Raw genomic sequence first — 25,897 nt, 5'->3', positions numbered from 1 at the left:
GTCTTTCCTGCATAACATGGCAATCTTTAGCTTGGCTGCAGTTAGATTTTGGTTGCACAATATCCTGCACCCATCAACACAAAATATATTGCATCCTCCTAAAATACCACTAATGGATGCTCATGAATCTTCAGTCCCACAACCTTTAAAATGGTGTCTTATTTTCTGACTCCCCTGCAAATATGAATAAAGTCCCCCATCTCTCACCTCCTTCTCCTCCAGACCCCCCTCCCGAACTCTCCGGGTCGAGGTTTTTGTGAAAATCTTTGCATCCTCGCTGATTGAGATGATTGCTCTCTCAAAGCACACAACGTGTGATCTTTATTTGATTTGGGCATGACTGAAATCATGGCTTCTAGCATGGAGTATTTTCTCACCTGACAGCAGAAATAAATTGCTCAATCTTTCAAATGGTCTATTCTGGCTCAGGCAGTGCATACAGCCAGGTAGTCATCTATGAACAAATAATGTACATCATATAACTGAACTGAAAGTTGTGTTAACTGATCCAGCAGGTAAAAATGACAGCAAGAGAATTACAAATCGAAACCTACAGGGGAACCATGTTGATAACCATGAGTGAAAAACATATCTGTGAAAAGATAATAATAAGGGGCACGATGTCGGAACGGGCTACAGGACTAACTAAAAACTGTGGAGTTAGTTAAACAGTGTGGGTTCGAACTTACAAGGGAGAATTGTTCATGGGCAATGTTCACGGCTAATGAGTAAAGCCGCCAAGGAGCGGTCAGTAATACCGCGGTCTTCTGAAATAAAATGAGACCACAAGACACTCCAAACCGGGGTAGTTTGGTGTGTACAGTACCAACATATAAACCAGGGTAAAACCGCAGTTAACGAGGCAATACCTCAAAACAGGGAATCAATCTGTCAGTCAAGACCAAGGCTGTCAGCATACAAGCGGGGGACCCGACGAGCAAGCGCTGTTTAAAAAGCCGCGTCGGGCGCGTGTGCACGTACTGCTGATGCGCTGTGCGCTCTGAAAGGGAAAAAAGACTCGAACGGGACGGGTGACTCAGATGATAAAATTTTGTGTGGATAATTGTGATGGCAAAGGCGCATTAATATATCTTATAAGGGGGTTGGGAGGCTGGGTGGGTAAAATGATTGCACCTGGGGTCACGGTGTCTACAGGAACGCATACAGTGTTGCAAGGGCTGGGTAAGAGTACATCATAAGGAGAGAAAAAGGAAACTAAAACCCAGAGCGCGTACCTAACACGCAGGGTGGTAAAAGCGCTAGAGAGCAAAAGACCATAGAGTGCTAGGATTTCAAGGATGATATGCGGATACACAAGCAGTCAATAAGAAAGCCGCACATTTGTGCATGGAGAAAATGCCGAAAGCCATGGTTGTGTGGGGACAGTTCAGGAAGCTGCATCTTTCCACTGATATGCAAATTGCCCTTCCTCAGCGGTTGTTTCTGCCCTTTGTGAGGAGCTGCAAAAGTCCTGAAGCAAGATGGCTTTCCCTGGTTTTGGGTGTACTTATTGTCCTTGTTCATTGGGGTATTTTTGTAGGTCCTGTTCTGCCTGGCCTCCAACTTCACCTGAAGTACCTGGCACGTTTATTTTTACTTTTTTTCATAAAAGACCTGCTTTGTTTTCAGTAAAACTTGCCATGCTTTTTTTACATTCGTTAAAGCTTCAGTGCTTATAATGTCTTCTATGTTGAACTATGGTGAGACTCTTTGCTTTTTCTCTAACTCATGGAGTTCCAGCTCTAACTTACTCTGTCCGCTCAGATGCTGTAGCCACAATACTACCTGTAGTGACTGTTTTCCTAGCATCTCAGACTGACAGTGTAGGCACCTCGTCACTTTTATTTTTTTGTAATACTGTTTTTGAGTAAAACTGGGTTAAGTAACAAACATATGTTAGCTATCAGTAGCACCAAGAGCCCTCCTCAGGAGTGAAACTTGTGGTGTGTAAATATGCTTTTAAGTTGTATGATGTTATTCTCTCTTGCAATTCTTTGAGTGTTACAAGGCCCGCCACCATCAATCCATTGCCTGAGTAAGGTTAGCATGTAGTCACTATGTACCTGCAAATTAAAAGAATATTCTTGTTCATTTGGATTACCAATCCTCCTTTCTTTTCCCAGTCTCAGATACTCCAGCTACCATTTAAGCCCCACTGCTCGTCCTCAATTCGAGGTCCTGTCCAATTCTCTGGACAGGACCATTTGTACGTTTCCATGGGTCAGAAGTGCGTCTTTGCAAAGGTTTAACAGCTTATTCGGGAAGTGACAGGGCGGATCCCACACTAACCGTTCCTTTGTGCTATGTTCTTTAGGGTGTAGACACTTCTTTTACTGAGAAGTGCCAGTCACTGAGGAGCGGTCTGTGGTGAGCGGAGAACACTACCATTGAGCAGGCAATTGGTGCCATCAATGCTTGCGTACCAGGAGAGGAAGCTGTGCTCACCAGAGGTTGATAACTCAGTGGTGTTGGACAGGCAGGACATGACTGGAGGAGAAGAAGCAGAAGCTCTAACACCATAAGAACCAGCAATGCAGAGAAAACGGTCAGCCAGTTGGTGACCACTGAAGAACACCGATCCTCACAATTAGCCAGCATCCAATGAAGATAAGAACAACAAGGAAAATGATCCTGCCAACTGTCACGAAGAAAATGGAAGACATGAGGGCTAATTCCAAAATGTCAGGGGTTCCGTTAGATCTCATGTAATAGGAGTAATATTTGCTGTTTTACCAGGGTTGTGTTTGTCTTTGTCTTAAGGGTAAGAAATCCGAGGTTTTCATACATCACTTGTAATTCAGCACCCAACCACTCGCTCTTTCTGGCATCTCTTCCCAAACATTGATATCAGTATCCATAATACTCAGAAAGATCAACGTAAAAAATATAATCCTTTTTGGTACTAGCATATTCTGTTGTCCCTGCTTGACGCTAACACTGTTGCGAATAGATTGGGCAGATGCAATAGTAATGATGGAATTGCCTGTTATACCTCCCCACCTTGTGTTTAATGTTGTTATAAGTCACCAACAGGAAGACTGACTTTAGTAAAGTAGCTGCACCTCACTTTTTCGTTTTGAGTATGCTGATGAAAATTATTATACAAAGAAGTGCCTCAATATAATCTTTTCGGTCCTCCTACGGTGATCATTAAGCCATTGAACATTTAATAAGATTACATGTGCAATTCTTTGTTACCTTCAGTTCCACTCGATCCCCTGTCCAGCCCTATGCCTATTTCTACTTCTCTTTTCTTTTCTCAAGCCTCTCACTGCCTAACAGTTTAATTCCAATGAACAATGTGCACCACAGAACATTAAAAGGAACATTTGGACCCCATTAGTAAACCGATAGTGCTACAAATCTCCATCTCCTGGCACCAGACGGGAATTCCCAACTTACACGCCCTCTGTCAACCACCTCTTATCTTCCTTTGAAACTCCTATTCATCGGTTTGCTCGCTTGCTTCCCTTGCATCCCTTGCATCATTAATCATCCCTCCCTTATCAAGAAATCTGTAGATATTTCTAGGCACTAGTCCCACGTTTGCCTCCCCAACGGGTTGAACGATTGTTAATCAGGCACCCCTTGCCCCTCCTGCTTGACTTCTAGTGCATTTCCCCTATTTTTTCCGTTCTGTTCCTTGGGGTCTGGCTGCTTCTTCTAATAGCTGCTACAGCGAAGGCCAGCGCAGATCTCGTCATCCACTGTCAGATGAGCATTACATTCATGGTATTTAATTTGCAGCATTTTCCTTACTTCTGGTGAAAAGGTCGGTTGTGCCTTGTCTCATCACTCCGAGATCAGACTGATTTGAAGTCAATCAATAGTTCTTCTTTCCTTATATTAGGTCATCCGTCATTTACTTCATGTTCTATCTCTTGGCGAAGATTACATGTGCCAGATCTTGATCAGTATTTTCATACCATTGAATTCATAAATCTTTAGTGATCTGAGATTCTCACTTGTGTTTTTTAAGAGGCTAGGAGTGATGTTTGACCAGTATGTGTATGCATATTTCTGACTCATTACTCTTTGTTTGGACTCTATAGACTCTTTCAATGTTGATCTTGATTCCACCTTCTCCTCCTAAGACATGTTGTGTCCTACTTCTCTGTCACTCATATAGGACAAGCCTCATTCTCTTGTTTGGTCAGGTCTTCGGTGGCTGTTTTATTTACTGAGTGCATTCATTTATTGACTGAAGTCCTCTCTGTTTCCTTGTATTGCCTGGCCAGGGCCATTCTCCATGTTCTTAATGTTCTAAGAAGGTGGTTCTTACATATCTTGCAGGGATCCCATCACATCTGGATGTGTTAGAGGCAGGCTTTCTCTGAAACATTGGCCAGTTCTGTGTAGTCTTGCTGGCAGCATTGAAAACTCACTTTTATAGAGATTGTTTTACTTGACTAGGAATATTCGACACTTTGTATTAATAAGAAAACAGGCTTGTAGATTAAATTCGTATCCTAGCCTCTGCCTATTCCCAGCTGCCTGTCTACCATCAGGCCTAGCTCACTTTGTTTGAAACGGAAAGTAACATTTTAGAAACATGCGACTACCGCTGCACGTTTTAACCAGGTACATTCCGTGTAACCCTTTAAGAGTATTTCTCACTATTCATGTTTGCAGTAAATACCCGGCTATTTGAATAGCTCTCAGTACTGCAGTTTTACCTCCGCATCAAAGAATTTGATAGCAGTTGTTGGTATTCCCCTTTTTACTGTTATTTAATTTATCAATCTAGGATAGATGAAAGACTGAGTTGACCGCCCACATACTCTAGCAGAAGACCTATGCGTCACAGACCGACATTAACAGTGAGTGCTCTTTTACTCTTTGCGCCATGTCTGCAGAACATGCTTCTTCTATTCTTGCAGAGAGTGGTTACCTCAGTGAATTTGTATCCATCTAGCGAGGTCATTCACAAATGTAAGCAAATTCCTTTTCAGATGGAAACAAGTGACCAATGTCATTAATTTTCAGAAACAATGAGTTGGAAAGCACATTTTCTTCTGAAAGGACTCACAGTACCTAAGAGAATGTCAGCATGGATTAGCAGCCAAATCATGTATCCTTCAGCCACCTATTGTATCTAGAAGTCCTCGAACAGCCTTCTCATGCTGGTAAGGGGTTCAGGTAACTGGCTGACAGCCGCTATCTGCCTTTCGCTAATCTTCTACGCAGAAATCCAGTGATGGAACAGTTTTAATTCCTATAGAAATCTACGCATAGAAATGTCAGATAGCAGGTTCTGGTGCCCGAGGCATTTTATCATTACGAAGTGGACAAAATGCATTACATTGATATGGGTGACATTAACAACTGTTGTTCATTTCACTACAAAGCCTAAATGTTGATTCCAACAATAACTATGTTAAACAAGCTCTGGTAAAAGCAATAGGTCTCTTTTGGCTTTGTCTATAGCTGACTGTTGGGCTTTGTGTATTCCTCCTAGACAGCCACACACAGTAGAGAGCTTAGATGTGCCTGGATAGGCCTTCACTGGCAGGATAGGAGGGCAGAGCTGGGCACAGGCCTACTTGCGCTTGAATGGGCTGTGTCCTGCCTCCACACAAAGGGCTGCATATCCCCTGTAGTTAGTCTAGAGACCGGGAAGGCAGGCAGCCTGTGGACTTCAAAGGGAAACTTCTGGAAGCTTCTCCCTCTTCAAAGAAGAACTAAGTATAAATATTGGACCTCTTACACCAATTCTTAAGTACATTTCTGGACCTGTGGAGGCTCTGCCAGGAAAGACGGCTGTGCGGCTGAAAGTGCCACGCTGCTGCCCTACTGATTTACTGCCTTGTTGGAGGTCTTTCTTGATGGATTGCTGCCCTCCTGCCTGAGTCCGAGGGATTGTACTATCTGCACCCAGAACTCCCAGAGTTACTCACCTGCTAGTCCTCTGGCCTCTTGTTCAGAGCCACAGGCACATAGTAGGCTCACAACCAACTGAACCAGCACCCAGGTCCAGCTGGACCAAGCCCCATACCTCCAAGTGGTGCCCCTTGGGTCCTGGACCCTTGGTGTGGCCTCTGCAAGCCTACATTTAAGTTGTTGGGCTCTTAGCAACCACCAGTGGACTCTATGGCCCTGCAACTTTGTCTCTCGCACAGCCCGCCCACGCGACGTTGTCAGCCCGACCCTTTGCGCTACAGCATCGACCGCTCGCAGTGAGCATCATTGTGAAGTACCGGCCCGACCATTCACAACAACAGGCTCTTCGAGCTACAGCGACAACTGTCTATGACGCCTCCTTGCTTTTCACAGCCCCACCAGGAACAGAACTGTTTGCACTGGACTGAGAAGGTATCTTTTCAGCATGACTAACCTGGTCCCTGTATCCGACCCGTGCTCCATCGTGGTTGGCCTGAACTTGTGACTTTTTCCCGGTCTCGCACAACGAAATTGTTGCAAATGGTGCTTTGGTCTTTTTGGTGCTATTTTTACTTTAAATGTTTAATTTGCTTTTCTCCAGTTCTACTCATTGGATTTTTGGCGGTGGTCTCATTTTATTCATTAAAATCTACTCTATTTTTCAAATCTGGTGTGGATTCTTTTCTGTAGTATTTTCATTTTTATTAATGTTTGAATTGCTGCATAAGTACTTTATACATTGCTTCTAAGTTAAGCCTGACTGCTCTGTGCCAAGCTACCAGAGGGTTGGGAACAGGTTAATTTTGGAGCTTTTTTGTCACTTCACCCAGATAAGAATTGTGGTTGCTGTTGAGAAGATTTTCACTCCCCTCAACCAGTAACCTAATTTATTCCATATGGTATGACCTATGATGGTAAAGTATAGTGTGGTATGGTATGACCTGTCATTGCATAGTATGGTATAGTATTGCCCATCATTGTATAAAAAGGTATGACCTGTCATTGCCCAGTTTTATAGTCAGGGCTGCTGGAATTATGTGATTGTGCGGCTGCATCATTTTTCCCAAAGCTATGGATAGCCGCATTTGCCACATAATCCATGATCTGCTGCATAAGCTGCATATTTTAACCCCCCAAAAATGTTTCTAGATCAATGTGGAGCAGGGGTGCGGGCGGAACGGAATACCAGGCGGGGTGGCCGGATATAGTGTGCTATGATCAGTGAATTTATTGAAAGTCCAGGACAAATGTCTTTCTGGATCGGAGTATGATGAATAAATCGTGGGTGGATGTGTAGGGCTGGGTAACAGGGATGATGGCCTGGCGCGGCGGGGTCGTCTGGAGGGGCTCCTCTGCTGGGCCGATGTCGTCTGTTCCACAGTAGGGCACTGGTACTCCCCGGAGGTATAGAAAGGAGAGAAGAGTACAGGGCAGTTAGTCCTGGGCAAAAGGACCTCTGAGCACTTCCACCTACACCGGGGAGTGAGGGAATCGAATACCGACCGTGAAGAGGGGACGGTGGGGTAGGTTGGGAAAAGTCAGGCAAGCGGGAATGGGAAGAGGGTGTTGCATGTGTCGGGCAACGGTGCTCGGGTCTTCTCTACAGTGCAGGTGATATAATACAATATAGAGTGATCTCGTGCTCGTGAGGCTATTATTACAATATTTACAGTTAACTACCGGGGAACACGGAGAAAGGATAAAGAGTACTCACGTGCCCCGCCGCAACTCTCATCCGAGTTGCGGCCGCTCTCCAGCCACCTCCTGAGGACGCCACCAGTCTTCGGTCCAGACGTCCTCCTCTTCGTCCTCGTCTCGGTTCTTCTGCTCCGCTCTGCTCGCCTTCAATGGCTCTTCGCTTGCCGCTGCCTCCTGCCACGAGTCCGCTGCTTGGAACGGCTTTCCTTCCTTACTGACGGCTTTTCTGTGTTCCGGGCAGGGTTCCGGAGGAGCACTTCCGGGGTCGGTGGAGGTAGTTTCCGGTTCCTCAAGGGTCGCCTCACTTCCGGGGTTATGGGAGTTCTCTTCCGGTCTTCCGTTTTCGAAAGATGCTGCCGGGTCCTGTAGGGGAAGAGAGAGGGGAGGAGCTCTGGGTGTTTGGGACACTGCATGACCGGTCCCGGAGGTCAGGGGCCCGATGCTCGGACGCCGCCCCTGGGAGGTAAGGGCCGCTTCGTCTTCACACCCCCTTTCCCTAGCAGTCTTTCTTGTAGGGGTTGATGGCGGCAGATAACGGGAAAGGTAGTCTGCGTTACCCTGTTCCAGCCCCTTCCGGTGTAATGTTTTGAACCGAAATGGCTGCAGAGAGAGAAACCTCCGGAGTACTCGGTCGTTGTGGCCCCTGTTGCGGGCCATCCATTCTAGCGGGGCGTGGTCAGTGTTTTAAGAGAAACTCACGTCCCTCCAGGTAATACCGAAGGCTTTCTACTGCCCACTTAATAGCTAGTGCCTCTTTTTCGACCACTGCATAGTTCATTTCCCGTGGGAAGAGTTTCCTACTGAGGTAGAGGATCGGCTTTTCTACCCCTTTCGGATCCTTCTGGGACAAGACAGCCCCCAAACCCTGACGGAAGCGTCAGTCTGCAAGATGAAGGGCTGGGTATAATCGGGACTGATTAGTACTGGTTCGGAAATTAGAGAATGCTTGAGCAGGTTGAAGGCGTGTAACAGTATGGGAGTGGGATGGTGTAACTTCTGTTCTGTTCTAGTGGCCTTTTTTAACAAGTCGGTCAATGGGGCCGCGGTTTGGGAAAAATTGGGGATACATTTCCTGTAATATCCCAGCAAACCAAGAAAGGCACGGAGTTCCTTCCGGGTTTGAGGGAAGGGTATGGCTTGGATGGCCTTGATTTTGTTGTCCTGCGGACGGATGACCCCTTCTCCCAATAGATATCCCAGGTATTTCACGCTCTGTGCTGCGAGCGTGGTCTTTGAGGGGTTGATAGTAAAGCCATGATTCCCAAGGGAGGTTATAACGGACTGTAGATGATGCAGGTGTTTTTCCCAACTGTCACTATAGATGACGATATCGTCGAGGTATGCCCCGGCGTATTGTGAATGTGGACGTAGCACCATGTTCATAGCCCACTGAAACGTAGCCGGTGCTTCGTGAAGCCCGAAGGGCATTACCCTGAACTGAAACAAGCCCTCTGGGGTGGAGAACGCAGTTTTTGGTTTCTCTTCTTCCTTTAGGGGGATCTGCCAATAACCCTTGCAAAGGTCAAGGGTGCTTATATATTTAGCCTTTCCTATGCGCTCCACCATCTCATCTACGCGGGGTAGAGGGTAGGAGTAGAAGGCAGAGATCTTATTCACCTCTCTGAAATCGTTACAGAATCTAGTAGAGCCATCGGGCTTAGGAACTAGGACGATGGGCGAGTTCCAGCAGCTGCTGGAGGGTTCTATGATGCCCATTCTCAGCATCTGGTTCGTCTCTTCTTTAATGATGGCTCTGCGGGCTTCAGGGATTCGGTAGGGCCTTTGTCTCACCGTTTTTCCCGGTTCAGTGTGGATGGCATGTTCCACTACGGTGGTATGTCCGGTAGGGACGAAAACACCGTTTGCACAGAGGACAAGGACCGTCTGAGGTCCTGTTTGTTTCTTTCAGGTAGGTCTGGGTCAAGGCACCTTTCAAAAAGAAGGATTGGCATACTGGACAGGACAGGACACACCCCTCCCACTTTTTCAGGAGGTTCACATGGTAAATTTGTGTGATCTCTCTGTTGGAGTCAGTTTCGACCTCGTAAGTGACAGGCGTTACTTGTCTTAGGACGGGGAACGGGCCCTGCCAGTGCCCTAGCAACTTATGGTCAGAAGATGGCAGGAGTAACAACACATGGTCCCCAGGGATAAAAGAACGGGCCTTAGTTCCTTTATCGTACTGATGTTTCTGTGTGATTTGGGCGGCCACCAGATTCTGCCTTATGATCTCCCTTATCTGTCCTAAGTGGGTCTTGAGGTTGTCCACATATTCAGGCAGAGGCCGTGTTCGGTCCGGTTCGATTTCCCAGGCCTCCCGAGCCATGTCCAACAGAGTCCGGGGAGCTCGCCAGTACAACAACTCGTAGGGTGAGTATCCTGTACTGCTTTGGACCTTACACCGGCTGGCGAAAAGAGCAAGGGGAAGCATTTCCTCCCACCTTTTGCTCTCCAGGCCTAACAGTTTTTTAAGAGTGGTCTTTAAAGTGGCGTCATAGCATTCCACCAACCCGTCAGTTTGGGGGTGGTAGGCTGAGGTTCTTATTTGTTTGATCCTAAGATGGGAACATACTTGGCCCATGAGGGAGGAGACAAAAGGTGTCCCTTGATCAGTCAAGATCTCGCGGGGAAAACCCACTCTAGAAAAAATGGAAATGAGGGCCTTGGCTATGTTTTGGGTGGTAGGTTGGCACAAGGGTACTGCTTCCGGGAAACGGGTGGCATATTCCACCAACACAAGAGCATACCTACACCCACTCCTAGAGGGCAGCATGGGTCCTATAAGGTCCATCCCTACTCTGGTAAAAGGGACATCGATTAGAGGGAGGGGTTGGAGGGGAACTCTCGGGGGACGATACCGGCTGTTTCTCTGACAGACCGGGCATTCCCGGCAATAACGTTTTATCTGCCCGTGCACACCGGGCCAATAAAACTTCTCCAGGATCGTTTGTCCCGTTTTCTCGTCACTGAAATGCCCTCCTAGTAAGTGGCTGTGGGCCAGAAACAGTACTTTGTCACGAAAGAGTCCAGGGATAACCAACTGGGGGGATTGCTGAGGCCCTCCCTTCCTGTACAGGAGTCCGTTCTTTCGGAAGAAGTAAGGACCTACTTGTAGTGGGTCCTCATTATCCAGTGCACGGCCCCAGGCTTCTTGTAACACAGGGTCTTCTTGTTGGGCAGCGCGTAAGTCTCCATCTGTTTCCCACGGGTGGTTGTCCACCTGAGCGGGATATGCAATGGTAAAGTCCCTTTTTTCTTTCTTCTTTTGGTTTTTCGACTTGATCGGTTTGGCCGGAGAGTCCACAGAAGGGGAGACATGAGGAAAAGGGGCTTCCGCCCACCACTTCTTCAGGGAGTCTGTAGTGTCCTGAAGGAGGTGGGGAAGACCACTGTAGTCGCTACCCAAGATTGCTTGTTCGGGGAGATTGGGTACCAGACCAACGGTTAGCAGGCTTCCTTCGTCTGTGGGGTGTTGCACACGCACTCTGGTTGTCGGATAACTCTTAGTATCACCGTGGACACATTTGATGGCCACGGTACCTGTCACTGGACCGACAGGCTGTGGCAGTTCCTGCGGTCGCAGAACGCTATGCCGACACCCCGTGTCTGCAAGGGCCATCATTCGGTGAACAATCAATCCGTACCGGGTATCGAAAAGGCGGAGGGGTTGCTTCAGCGGTGAGACAAACATAGTTCCTTGCCAGTCCTATGTCCATTGGTTCTTCCTTTTGTGGGCATATGCGAGCGATATGTCCTTACCCACCGCAATGGTAGCATTGAGGACCGGGTGGAGTAGGCCGAGGCATGACCGGGTAGGGCAACAAGGGAACAGGATCTGGCTTCCTAATCACGGGAGGGGGCCTTTGGGCCTGGGGATGGCTACCATGTGGTATACGAGGAGGGGGATGTTCATCTTTGGTTCGCTGGGATTCCTGGGCTCTGCTGTAGGCGCTGGCGATTTCTACTGCACTGTCGAGCGTCAGGCGAGCGTGTTGGCGCACCCATTTCTGGGTGGCCGGATGTAAGGATGCTAGGTACTGCTCCAGGTATATTTTTGATAGGATATCTTCCTTGGTGGCCGTGGAGGCCTTCAACCATCGGTTGGCTAAGTCCTGTATGCGGAACGACAAAGCCCGAGGCGTTTTCTGGGGTCCTTCCTGTGCCTGACGCAGACGAACCCTATACGTCTCATCGTCAATCCCCAGACGCTCCAGAATGCAGGCTTTGATGTCGTTATAAGGGGTTTGTCCCTGGATATTTGCTTGCTGATAGGCTGCCTGTAGCTCGCCAGTCAGAAGAGGACCAAGGTAGTGGCCCCATCGGTCGGCAGTAGACACAGAAGGGGGTTCCCCAAGGGTAACTTTAGGATATAGGCAGGTAATGGGGGGAAAAACCAATGTAAATAGAAAGGACGAAAACCCTGCCTTGGGATATAAAGGCCCTAACAAAGGGGTCCAACAAATGTAGGTAGAGGGGTGATTGGCCTAGGGGTTGACACAACACATAACAATCACATGGTCAAATCAAGGATAAACAAAACAATTCATATTTGAAAATATATATCTTTTTTTATTATTTTTAAGAATAGCAATGATATAAATATAAAGTTTTTTTTAAAGTGTCACATGTATAAATAGATCATCAATAAAATAGACATGGATAAGCAAGCAATATAATAAAGAAAATTCTATCCTGCCCAGTAACGGCCACACTACACACACTCTAACTCACTCACTTCAATCTCTACCCACTCTTTCCTATTTGATCTCATTCACCATTCAAGCTACATCCATTCATCTAATCCTGGCGAATACAACACAAAGATGGTTTCACGTGTTGTATAGATCGGGATGTTTTAGTCCAGGGAGGTGGTTTTGACTACAGGTCCTGATGTAAAAAGGACAATAGTCATTTTCCTGGGGACATAAGCCGACGCGCGTTTCGGTGGAAGGCCAATGGGGCCACACCTTCGTCAGGGCAAAGGGCAGTATACTGGGAGGGGGCACAGGAAAGGAAACACAATCTGTATGTGTGTCTTATTCAGCCATTTAAGAGATGTCAGGACAAAGTTGGAGATAATTTATAGTGAGCAAGACTTCAGGTCGATTCAAGTCTTTTGCCACCAGCACTTCAGCGTAATGTTTTTCTCTTTAAGGGCTCACAACTCTCAGGCAGGTTTTGAGTAGGGCTATGCATCCGTCTTGCCAGCACCGCTGGATCATATAGACTGCACTGTCTTTTTATATACGTCCTGTTGTTCCAAAAGGTATGTAGGTTTAGTTGCCTTCCGTGTAAAAAAAGCTGTTCCTAGACTGGGGTTCTGATGAGCAGGTCTTTAGGTATAAAGAGGATTTTTCTTCGTGGAATCCAAGTCTATCATTTGGCCGGAACACTTGGACGGCGGAACCCCTGCTCCACGGAGACAGCCTTTTTGAACTAAGATTAGCCAGCCCCCCCATGGGTCACCTACCGCCGATGGAGGACGGCACATAGACTTGGATTCCACAAAGAAAAATCCTCTTTATACCTAAAGACCTGCTCATCAGAACCCCAGTCTAGGAACAGCTTTTTTTACACGGAAGGCAACTAAACCTACATACCTTTTGGAACAACAGGACGTATATAAAAAGACAGTGCAGTCTATATGATCCAGCGGTGCTGGCAAGACGGATGCATAGCCCTACTCAAAACCTGCCTGAGAGTTGTGAGCCCTTAAAGAGAAAAACATTACGCTGAAGTGCTGGTGACAAAAGACTTGAATCGACCTGAAGTCTTGCTCACTATAAATTATCTCCAACTTTGTCCTGACATCTCTTAAATGGCTGAATAAGACACACATACAGATTGTGTTTCCTTTCCTGTGCCCCCTCCCAGTATACTGCCCTTTGCCCTGACGAAGGTGTGGCCCCATTGGCCTTCCACCGAAACGCGCGTCGGCTTATGTCCCCAGGAAAATGACTATTGTCCTTTTTACATCAGGACCTGTAGTCAAAACCACCTCCCTGGACTAAAACATCCCGATCTATACAACACGTGAAACCATCTTTGTGTTGTATTCGCCAGGATTAGATGAATGGATGTAGCTTGAATGGTGAATGAGATCAAATAGGAAAGAGTGGGTAGAGATTGAAGTGAGTGAGTTAGAGTGTGTGTAGTGTGGCCGTTACTGGGCAGGATAGAATTTTCTTTATTATATTGCTTGCTTATCCATGTCTATTTTATTGATGATCTATTTATACATGTGACACTTTAAAAAAAACTTTATATTTATATCATTGCTATTCTTAAAAATAATAAAAAAAGATATATATTTTCAAATATGAATTGTTTTGTTTATCCTTGATTTGACCATGTGATTGTTATGTGTTGTGTCAACCCCTAGGCCAATCACCCCTCTACCTACATTTGTTGGACCCCTTTGTTAGGGCCTTTATATCCCAAGGCAGGGTTTTCGTCCTTTCTATTCCCATCGGTCGGCAGGCCAGGCAACAGCCTGGGCTGGCGCTCGAAATTCGTGAAGAAGTAATCGGGTCTCCACCCGACACATATTTTTGCAAGACCACGGAGGGTAGGGAGGTAACCTGTCTTTGTTGCCCCATGACGTTGGTAAGCTTCTCAAGGGCTTGGTCCTGTGCAGTGCCCTGTCCCTTCAGGACATCATGCAACTGTCCGCGATCGTCTTCGGCCGTCTTAAGGAACCGCTCCATCATTTTCCCTAGCAGCTCCTGGCTTTCCGCCAACTGTTTGACTGCAGCCTCCATGCTTCCGGGATATCCCACTTCTGACACCAACTGTGGAGCAGGGGTGCGGGCGGACCGGAATAACAGGCGGGGAGGCCGGATATAGTGTGCTATGATCAGTGAATTTATTGAAAGTCCAGGACAAATGTCTTTCCGGATCGGAGTATTATGAGTGAATCGCTGGTGGATGTGTAGGGCTGGGTAACAGGGATGATGGCCTGGCGGGGCGGGGTCGTCTGGAGGGGCTCTTCTGCTGGGCCGATGTTGTCTGTTCCACAGTAGGGTACTGGTACTCCTCGGAGGTATAGAAAGGAGAGAAGAGTACAGGGCAGTTAGTCCTGGGCAAAAGGACCTCTGAGCACTTCCACCTGCACCGGGGAGTGAGGGAATCGAAAACCGACCGTGAGGAGGGGACGGTGGGGTAGGTTGGGAAAAGTCAGGCAAGCGGGAATGGGAAGAGGGTGTTGCATGTGTCGGGGCAACGGTGCTCGGGTCTTCTCTACAGTGCAGTTGATATAATACAATATACAGTGATCTCGTGCTCGTGAGGCTATTATTACAATATTTACAGTTAACTACCGGGGAACACGGAGAAAGGATAAAGAGTACTCACGTGCCCCGCCGCAACTCTCATCCAAGTTGCGGCCGCTCTCTAGCCACCTCCTGAGGACGCCACCAGTCTTCGGTCCAGACGTCCTCCTCTTCTTCCTCGTCTCGGTTCTTCTGCTCCGCTCTGCTCGCCGTCAATGGTTCTTCGCTTGCCGCTGCCTCCTGCCACGAGTCCGCTGCTTGGAACGGCTTTCCTTCCTTACTGACGGCTTTTCTGTGTTCCGGGCAGGGTTCCGGAGGAGCACTTCCGGGGTCGGCGGAGGTTGTTTCCGGTTCCTCAAGGGTCGCCTCATTTCCGGGGTTATGGGAGTTCGCTTCCGGTCTTCCGTTTTCGATCGATGCTGCCGGGTCCTGTAGGGGAAGAGAGAGAGGAGGAGCTCAGGGTGTTAGGGACGCTGCATGACCGGTCCCGGTGGTCAGGGGCCCGATGCTCGGACGCCGCCCCGTGGAGGTAAGGGCCCCTTCGTCTTCACAATCAAACAGTTGAAAAGTTACTAAAAATGCAATGATACGTGTTCCCACGTAGCGGAACAGCCTTTGCAAAGGTTGACTGGTCACCCTTCAGTAGCTTAATGCTATGTTTAGGTGTTAAACTGGTACCAATTAGGTGAAACTTATGCCCAAGTAGTGTTAATTGTAAAAATGAGAAAACAATGAAGTAATACTGTGCCAAAATGTGTTGCATTACAGCACATCATTTTCCATTCTTGCTGCATAATTTACTCAATTCTACCACATAATTTGGCCCTCCCCTGTTGCATAATTCCAGTGGCCTGATTAAAGCAAGGGATGCTATGAAATGGCCTGTCATTCTATAGTATGGTATGACCTGTTATTTTATACTATGGTGTCCAATGGTATGGTCTGTCATTGTATATTATGGTAGTGTATGGTATGGAATGGCGTGTCATTGCACAGTATGGTATATTTTGGCTTACCATTATAGTATGGTCTGACATGGCATGACTTGTTTTTGTATCGTATGGTATATGATTTGGCCTGTCGTGTTAGTGTATGATTTTCCCCGTCGTGGTATCGTAAGATTTGCCCTGTTGTGTTATGGTATGATTTGGCCTGTCATTCTAAATCATGAACATGGGGTTCCCATAGTCTTCCCCGGGCATTACAGGAATATTCAGTGAGTGACTATATCAAAGGCAGCAGCACCCATTATTAGGGCAGAAATAATGCTCTGGTTTTCAGCAGCATTGGATGCTTGCGCCTAGGTCCTGCTCATTTGCTCTTTATTCATTTTAAAGGGGTATTGAAGCATTAACTAATTTAGATGCACTGCCTGCCATAATCTAAGCAAATGTTTTTACATTTTTCATATAGGTCCTTGCCAACACCTAGAACTAACACCTTGTGTAGATCCAACACAGCTCAAATATTGCCAGCAATCAAATGGCTCGCAACACTTCAGCTTGACAGACCTTATGAATTCATTAGATCTAGGTCAATTGGTCACTGATGCCACACATACAGCTGGGCACACACTCGATGGCATTGTTTCCAACAACAGCCATCTGAGGTTCTTAAATACGCTCCCCGTTATCTGGTCAGATCACAGGATAGTGTTTTTTGAGGTGACATCAGCAGCTCAAGACACCCTGAAACCAGGATCGAAACAAAAACAACCATTAGAGCATGGGGTCGAATAAAGGCCAGTGAACTACAAAATCAATTGTTCTGTACCGCCCCTCTGCTACTAGGAGACTTAGATGGGGCCACTTTGGCTTACACTGCCTGGTTGGAAGCAACGACAAACAAATTAGCCCCGATTAAAAACTGTCCACAAGAGGGAATGTCCAAGGGTGCCTTGGTACTCCCAGAATCTTAGAGAAAGCAAACTTCTGTGTAAACATCAAGAAAGGGTATGGAGGAGGGAGTATAATGACGAGGAAAAAATCCAATATAAACTCTGTCGGCGGACTATAAGAAACTATTGCACAAAACTAAACAAGAGTTTTTTGTGATGAAAATACGGTCGACAGAGAACTCTACTAAAGAACTATTTAAAACAGTCACAGCCCTAGCCCACCCCCCCCCCTCAAATCCCGTCATAACTAGTTAAGAGCTATGCGATGAAATAGCCAGCTTCTTTTTTAAGAAAGTAGAGGATATTTACGTCACATTCACAGGAGATAAAAACACCACCTCTCAAATGAAAAAGGCCAATGGGGAAGAAGTGGGGGTATAGCAAGCCGCAACTATGCAACTTTGCACCTTCTACAGCAGCAGAGGTCCACACTGTCCTGTTAAAAATGTAATCTGGATCTCCAATGGACCCCTGTCCTCCCTCCATAAAAAAAGTTGGTATCCGAACCAATCGTACCTACTTTGACAGTAATCATCAATAAGGTCTTACTGGAGGGTTATTTTCCAAAAGCCTGGAAATCCGCGTCGATTCTTCCCCTACTAAAAAAACCCAAGTTGGATACTATGGACTCAAATAATTTTAGGCCTATCTCTAGATTACCGCTCCCGGCAAAAATCACTGAAAAGATATAAACAGCCAACTCAGTTGCTTCCTAGAGGATGGACATTTACTGGATCCCACGTAGTACAGTTTTAGAGGGAGTCATAGCACTGAGTCGTCCCCTTATTAAATCACCGAAGAAATAAGGGCCACTCTAGATCAAGGAGGGAATGGAGCTCTGATCATGTTGGACCTCTCTGTGGCGTTTGATACGGTCCATCACAATCTTTTGATGGACCGGCTGCATGAGAACTGGGTCACAGGCAGGGCCTGTAAACTGATGAAATCATTCCTAGCAGACAGAGTACAGACAGTCACACTTGGCAACTTTGCTGCAAAGTCATTCTCCCTCCCCTGTGGGGTCCCACAGGAGTCATCTATGAGCCCCCCGCTCTTCAATGTTTGTCTCTCAGCTTGCTCCCCTTATTAGATCCTTTGGGTTCAAGCTGACCTCATACGCCGATGACACCCAGATTGTGGTGTTGATGCGTCCTAACGAAACTCAGGTGCAAGCAGGTCGGTTTCACGACTGTATGACAGAAGTGGGTGGCTGGATGGCTCGGAATTGTTTAAAGCTCAATTCTGCCAAAACTGAGGTGATACTGTTCGGAAATAACCCCAATTCTGGACCTCAGCATGGTGGCCAGATTCCCTGGGCCCTCAGCCAACACCAGTTAGGAAAGTAAAAAACCTAGGGTTCCTAATCGATAATAAGCTGTCCCATAAGGATCAAGTAAATTCTGTTGTTTCGACCACCTCCTATATTCTAAAATCATGTAAAAAAATAATGCCCAATCTACCCACTGAATGTCAGAAGACAGTGGTTACAGCCTTAGCAATGTCCAGGCTGGACTATTGTAATGGCCTATATGTCAACTTGCAGGAAGGTCTTTTAAGGAAACTGCAACTCGTACAGAAGGCAGCAGCAAGATTACTGTCAATCACGCCAAGGCATCCATCTATTTCAGGTGAAGTTAGAAAGCTGCACTGGCTGCCTGTTAGGAAGCGAGTCTTGTTTAAGGCCTTATGCATTACTCACAAGTCACTCCATTCCATGGGTCCAAACCATCTGATCCAAAATACCAACTGGTATATTCCTACAAGATCCTTGCGCTCTTCTGAAGCCAAGCTCATTCGCATCCCTCGGGCCAAAAAAGCCAACTGGGGAGGTAGGAGTTTTTTTGTAGGTGCCGCCAAAGCCTGGAATTCCCTTTCTCCTTCTATCAGAGGCATCACAGAGCTGCTTGCCTTTATGAAGGCCCTGAAAACTTGGCTATTTAACCACATGGCTGCTAGGCGTTTTCCCGTTCTGCGCTGAAGCACCAAAATAACCATTATTCATGGCGAGCTGGCCTTGTCATCCGCGCACGGCAGGTAAGCGCCATGACGAGCCCAGCTCGTCATTAGCTTCGAAGGGGTTAACTCCTAGAAGAGGAAGTAACCCCGTGATCAGGCCATAGGAGGACATCTTACATAGCGCCAGGAAGCCCTTGGGCAGCAGTGCGCTCTATAAATATCACTAACATAACATAACACTGCCCACCTAATCAAAAGAACGCTTCACATACATCCAACAGCAGATTTACGCTTTTGGCTCCGTGCCGTTCCCACTCTGACTAGACACAAACTACCGCAAGAAATCCTAGCAGATAGTTATCTAATTTCCGCATACTGCTCTAGCCCCTTTTAAATATCACACAAAGATTACGTAGAATATTACACATGCAACCACTAACCACACTGATACACCCACAGCACTGACTGCTCCATCGTATATACACAGAGAATACGCTAGTCAGAACATCACACAATACTTCCAATATAGTGCAGACATGACATCATGACAGTTACATCACGGCCCTACACTATTGGTGAGGCTTTCAGCATATTTTCACACTATGAAGTGCAGATGCAATCACAAATCCATCTGACACCAGTATCAAACCAACATCAACCACCCGGCGATGGCAGTATTTCTACTCGGTAATGCAAAACGAAGAAAGAGGACCCTTTTGGTCCACTAATCCCATCTCCAGAACTCACACCGGGCAGGAAGATTTGAAAGTCCTGTAAGAGGACCAGAACGTAACCCAAAACATAACACAGGGCGCTTCAGACTTCAGCTGCGAGAGGAACCTTAATAATATGAGAGTATGACCAGAGACATCCAGTAACGCTACAAGGTCATACTGGAGCCAGATGTGCACTTTTCAGACACCAGTAAGGTAACTTGAAGAACTCTGGTGGGAAGAGCGATTCTTTGGAACACTTACTGGGATGCACAGCATAAAATAACAATTTCACCACCTGCTCCTGGCAGTGTTCTAAGCAGCCCATAAATTAAGTGCTCAAACTATTCCACGGTGCACTCTTTTCACTGGAGATACAGGGTAGCCGTTTGTATGGCTACTGTTCTAAAAATAAATACGCTCTATTTTTAACTCCGAACAGTAACTGTGTCCGTTAATTGTTCTGTTCCATTCCCCTGTCTTGCTTGGGCTCCTCAGGAGGTAAGCGCTGATCAGATGCCAAGACCGCAAGCGTGTGTGTTGTTCAAGTTTGCTGAACGTGGCGCTGGTCTGCTCAACTCTGGGCTCTGTCGGGTACGGTTTCGTTAACACCAGTTTCGTTACCACCATTTAGCCGATTTAGGTATTTTGGCTGACATGTTCCTTGATGTACCTAGTTATTTGTAGGACAAGCAGCCACACCCAGCCATAATCTAGTCTACCCCATGCCAAGCTAGGAAGGTAACAGTGACAGCTGTGGGCGGGAGTTTAAAAGGAGAGCATCCTCCAACTTAATTAGCACTACAAGTTAGGTTCATTAAACCACTTCCACAACATAATGCAGCACCACCAACCTTGCAAGCCGCATATGGGGAGAGGGAGGGCTTTAAGTCCGACCGGCGCACCATGCAGTCCTCCAGGAGCCCACATCCTGCCAAATGTGGTTAAGTGCCAGAATAAGCGCGATGTGCCCACCAAAGCCAAGTGTAGCTTGAAGAAGCAGCTACATAACCCACACGAACCTCCCAGGGCCACCGACACGGAGGTGCATCTCGCCTCGTCAATGCCCCATGTGCAGCTGCCAGGGGGCCGGAAGTGAGAACACGTGCTACATGCATTATACTTTTTGTGAATGACAGACGGCCCTTTCAGATTGCTCACCTAGAAATTTCAAATTGTAAGTTTTAGAATATGGTGCTGTGAGAAGCGCTGTTCTTTGTGTTTTTGATGGTTTTTAAAAAAGTTTACTTGGGGAAGAGGGCCCATAAAGACACTGCAGAGAGTCATACATGCACAGCAAACCATTTAGTACTGAATTATTTCCGGAGTGCCTCCTTAAAACTGCCTGCTAAAACTATGACTTTTTAACTAATTTCCTTTGAAAATGCTGCTGGAAGATGCACTTGTTGGCCTTAGTTTAGCTTGATTTTTCGGTGTGGGATAACCCTTCTTAAATGTTCCGACTCGCTTAGTTTGCCTCTGTGCAATTACACCTGGAATTTGCACCTCGCCTCTTTCAAAGACCAACAACTGACTCTTGGCTGATTACAGAAGTTTGTATTGTACTTGTCAGCATGCCTGGTACTACATGGAACAGCCTGGTTCATTGGAGTTGCAGTGTTATGGGCTAACCCCCTAAGGTGCTAGTTTCGAAACACGGTTTTGCTGACCAGATCCTCCCACACTCACTAGAAAATAAACGACATCCTGATGCTTCTGCTCGATGTTAATAAAGAATGCTGAGCTGTGGGAATTGGGGGAAGCAACAGTTAAAGCGAGAAGGGGTGATTGAAAGTGAAGAGAGAAAAGTACTTCCCAGAATACAAACAATGGCATCAGTGGAAGAATGCAAGTTGCCCAATCCTGTGGAGAAGCGTGGCTCACTGGTTAGAGGATGCAGACCTGGAAGCAGAGGTCAGCCCGGGACCAGGGTTCAATTCCCGGCTCGGCGGGGTCTTGAGTCCTAAAATGTCCATGGACTCGACAATTCTCGCTCCGGTGCCTACTCGATTCACGGGTTCACACTCTGCGACTCTGGGCAATAGCTTGCTTAATCTCCACAACGGCCCCTCGCGGCGGGATGCCTGGCTTTCACCTTGCGGATACCCTGCCGGGGTTATCTCACAGGGGACTACCAGGACGGGTTCCCTAAGCAAGCGCTTAGAAACCGCTCGGTGATTCGCGCTATATAAATTCCTGTACATTTACATCAGAACATTTTGAGACCGAACTACGTCTGGGCGGGACAGATACATGAATATGGAGGAGATACCTGAAATAGACAACAAAGCCATCCAGTTGTGAGCAGGGAGATGACCCAAAGCCCGCTCTTGGTATGTATTGGAAATACTGTTATCCGTAAATATAAATCAAATCTTGGCCCGTTGCCCTAAATTAATTTCTTGGTGAAAAAGCTTTAATATATCCTGTATATTTATATATTTGTGAAGCGGAGGAGACCTCCCCTCATGTAACTTTTCACAATACAAAAGATAGAAGGGTTAAACTAAATAACAGGAGATGCATACATTATTTCTCAAGCGAAATGCCATTATCGCCAGTTTATTAGTAAACACGAGTAGTACAATAAGCTGTTTGAATAATTATACCTGACTACTGCTCTGAGCCTATAGGACGAGCTTTTTTGTGATTATGCATTTCCACAGTACATGGATGCCGTCGTTGCTTGGGTGTTAAATGCCATTGCATTTTTAATAGTGTTTCAGTGTATCAGCATTTAAATGTGAAGCTCGCAGCATATTTGCAAATAAAATACCTTCTGTGTGCATAAATAAATTTGCCAGAGTTCATTATGACTTTCTGGAAAAAGAATGGGACCACTGGGAGTTTGGAGTTTCTGAACAGCTGCAGAACTTTCTTTTATCGCCTGGGTATATTCCCAGCTTGTTCGATTAGCGCAGTTGCACATTTATTTCCCCTAAGCTTGTGGTTGTTAGTGGTTAATGTTCGCCTCTAAAATGTTATTGGCACCGCCTTATTAGGCTCTCCTGTAGCACTGCCTGCAAAGGCTGGATTGCTTCCTCACCATGATGTTCTCTCCAGGGATTGACACAGCCTGACAAAGAACTCCTGTTTTGGGGACCTTGTACACCTTTCAGAAATCAGCGATGAGGCGTCACTGCCATCACCGTTTTCAGCACAAGCATCCATGGCGTGCCGGTAGTGTTCAACTTTTGCACATACATGGACAAATTGTGAACAATCTATTTCTTGAAAAGTACACCACATTTTGAGTATGCCACTCTGGGCATCTGTGCGTTCTCCATCAAAGTCGTGCCATGGAATTGTTGAAATGTTTTTCAGGTGTATTATTTTTGTGCATCAATAATATGTACTATGCAATGCATTCTCACATACGATTACATATATATAGACTGAATTAACATAATGACAATTGAAAAAACTTCTTAGCATGTATAGATGTGTGTTTGGTAATGCGTTTTAGCTAGGCCACATATCTGTGCAAAACTTAATTTTGAACAAGGTGGAAGCTATTTCTGTCACTCAGTCGTGCTTCCCGCCCCCCACTCCTGTGCACATCCTCTCCTCACAGGCTCTGCAGAGAATAGTTAAACGTGTGTCATAATAGTTTGTTTTCACGGCTGTAGTCGTCCTGCTTATTTTCAATCTTTCATGGTGCAAATGTAAAATTGTAACGTGTGTCCATATTTTCTGTTCCTCTATTGCGTGTATTCATTCTGAGAAAGTCTTATTGTAAAATGTTGCATATTTGTTTGAACACCTTCGGATGACATTAGCATAGAGGGTGTTGGATAACTATTAGACAAAATGGGATTGTGCTTATGGGTTAAGTTATCGACATTTATTTTTCTTGCGGTCTGATTTGCTAAAGAAATTATATTGTTCTCACACCATTATAAGTTTGTAGAATTGCTAATATTCGGTGCAAGAATTGTGTAAAAAACCCCATTTAATTTGGGGTTGAGACAAAGATTTTTGAGCTTTGCTTGATGCTACTATAAATACTGCCCATCTAATTACTGATGTTTCTGCTCATTTGCTACATAGAATAATGTCTGAGTTTACATACGTTGCATAACTGCCTTTGAAAGCCTACATGCCCATTACTCTGTATCGCCTATTTTTACATTTTTGTAATAAAACCCTTTAACTTTTTATTGATCTAGAACGCAGGGGTACATTTACTTATTAAGCTATATTACTCTACTAATTTTATGTTGAGGGAGGTGTCTTAATACAGGGACACATTGCCTCAGAAAATGGAGGTTTAACACAGTCACCAATCCAGTAACATGGAGAACCGAATGAGGTAAATGTTAGGATATCTAATTTTTTGGGTACAGTTTTGCTTCCACAGAAGACAACTGTTTGAGGGTTGATTGGGGGTACTTTATGGTAGCATAAATTCTGCCATTTCAGTGTATGTTGGTGAAATGTCCGGCATTATGTGGACACTGACATGTATAGAAATTTGAGGTGTATTGTCCGCGTCAGTACCCACATTTAATCACTCTGTAAACTTTTGGGGAATGCTTGCCTTCATAATAGAGACACAACATCCACTTTTCCATGAAAAACCCCTCCCCTTTCGATGGCGTCATTGATGACCAGATACAGTGGATGGGGTGCTTAAACTAAACTTAGCTTGCAGCTTTGTGGAACGGAACGTGAAAGCAGTTGTTTTCACTGAAAGCTTGGCCATTTTAAAAGCGCTCATTTAGGTGGATTGCGGCTGCCATATTGAAGGTATAGAAAACATTGCTGTATATGCTTTCAAAGTGATTCTGTGTTGCTTGATGTACTGTGACACACTTTGTCTCGCGCAACACAGTGACCACCATTAAAGTTTAAAAAATATTTTGTCTAGTTGTAACACAGACAGTCATCGATATTCGCTTAACCAATGCCAGCACAAAGCAGCAGTAAGAATTGCTGAAGTAACCAAGGCGAGTGTTTAAAACTTGTGAGACAAACAAAAAGACAAACATAAGAGTTGTCTAGAGAGGCGAGGAAATGTGAAAGGGGATTATCTGGTTCAGTGAGAGATGACCCATACAGCAAATTTCTCATTTGATTAAATTCCATCACTCCTTTCTGAACATAAACTCCGAGGAAGATTTAGAGTCTGAGATTTTCATTTCCGATCTTGTGAGACAAATGGTTATAGGGAGCATTTTGCAAAAGTGAGCACCGAGTGTAGAATCGTTTTCAAAATGCCAACTTGAGGGTGTGTATGTGGGGGTTGTAAAATATTGCCAGATTCATCCTTTGTTTACAAGAATGTGCATCATTTATCTACAAGAATGTCTAATTTGAGTTTTTTATATATATATATATATATATATATATATATATATATATATATATATATATATATATATATATATATATATATATATATATATATATATATATATATATATATATATATATATATATATATATATTGGGTTTTTTTTGTTGTTGTTTTTTTTTTACTTCTGTGGACCAATGTGAGATATTACCACACTGGAACAAAATTAGGTGGCTTTGTGTATCGGCTGGTTTTGTGCCGTCAATACTGACCGTCTGATATGGCCTAGTTAAGCTATGATTATATTGCTGTAACGATGACATCTAGTAAGGCCAAACTCTCCTGCAATATTTTGCTTTTCAGAGGATTCCCGGTTTTTGGAGGTTTTAAAGTTTTAACGTAGAAAAGCATCAATAGATGTGATAGGAGTCAACGGTAGGATTTCGATGAGGAGTTAAAGGAGGAGGCGTTGCAAGAGCGAGAAGATGCCCCTTGCTAGTCCTCAGGTTTGTAGGATAGTTTCTATTTAGTTACTTATTTTATTTCGTTTAGGTAAAGTGGCCCATTTCTCATGTGAAGCACTCCGCTAGATCTCTGTGGAAAGGTGTCTTTATTGTCTTTGGCTCTTGCTTGCGTCTGTTTCCAGAGCTTACTCCTACTTCCCTCTTCTGTTTCTAGAAGTCTGAGGAGTTCCAGCAATGGTAACATTTCTTCACTTCTAAAAACACATGCTTGTCTGGCATAGTCACCCTGAATTTGAGAATGCATGCTTTTACGCCCTAATCAGAATGTCTTTATTTACCATTTTGAATGTGCTTTTCCTCATCTGTTTCGGAGCTAACATCCAGAATAATCTTTTTGGGAGCTTGTTAGTCTGGAGAGATGTCTTTTGTGTGGTAGCCTTTAGGATAAAGTCAACCTATTTTTAATTATTTTTTGTGATTGAGATCGTTTTGTTTTATCTTTTGCAATACCACCATTATGTTTGTTATGGTTTGTGACTTGGGATCAGATAGTGTGCCTCTGAACGTGGTAAAAACCTTTGTCATGGGCGAATACGTTAGCACCTATCCACTGTTTATCACTGTTTTGCCCCTTGCAATTCATCAGCTATTGCTTCAAATACCCTTTGGTTTTTGGAGGTTCATCGTCTGTGCAACTCCTAGGCAAACCTTCCATCTATTTG

The 25,897-nt window shown here is 45.4% G+C and overlaps 1 protein-coding gene across 1 annotated transcript in view; it reads left to right on the top strand.

Annotated features, from left to right (window-relative positions):
• DNAJC3 (DnaJ heat shock protein family (Hsp40) member C3) overlaps positions 1-25,897 on the top strand; it is a 251,087-nt gene that overhangs the window by 144,602 nt on the left and 80,588 nt on the right. The gene's annotated exons all lie outside the window — the stretch shown is intronic.

The sequence above is a fragment of the Lissotriton vulgaris genome, chromosome 8 (genome assembly GCF_964263255.1).
Source record: "Lissotriton vulgaris chromosome 8, aLisVul1.2, whole genome shotgun sequence".
Lineage (NCBI taxonomy): Eukaryota > Metazoa > Chordata > Amphibia > Caudata > Salamandridae > Lissotriton > Lissotriton vulgaris.
Note: the sequence above shows the minus strand (reverse complement) of the source record. Positions and strands in the feature narration are given on the sequence as shown.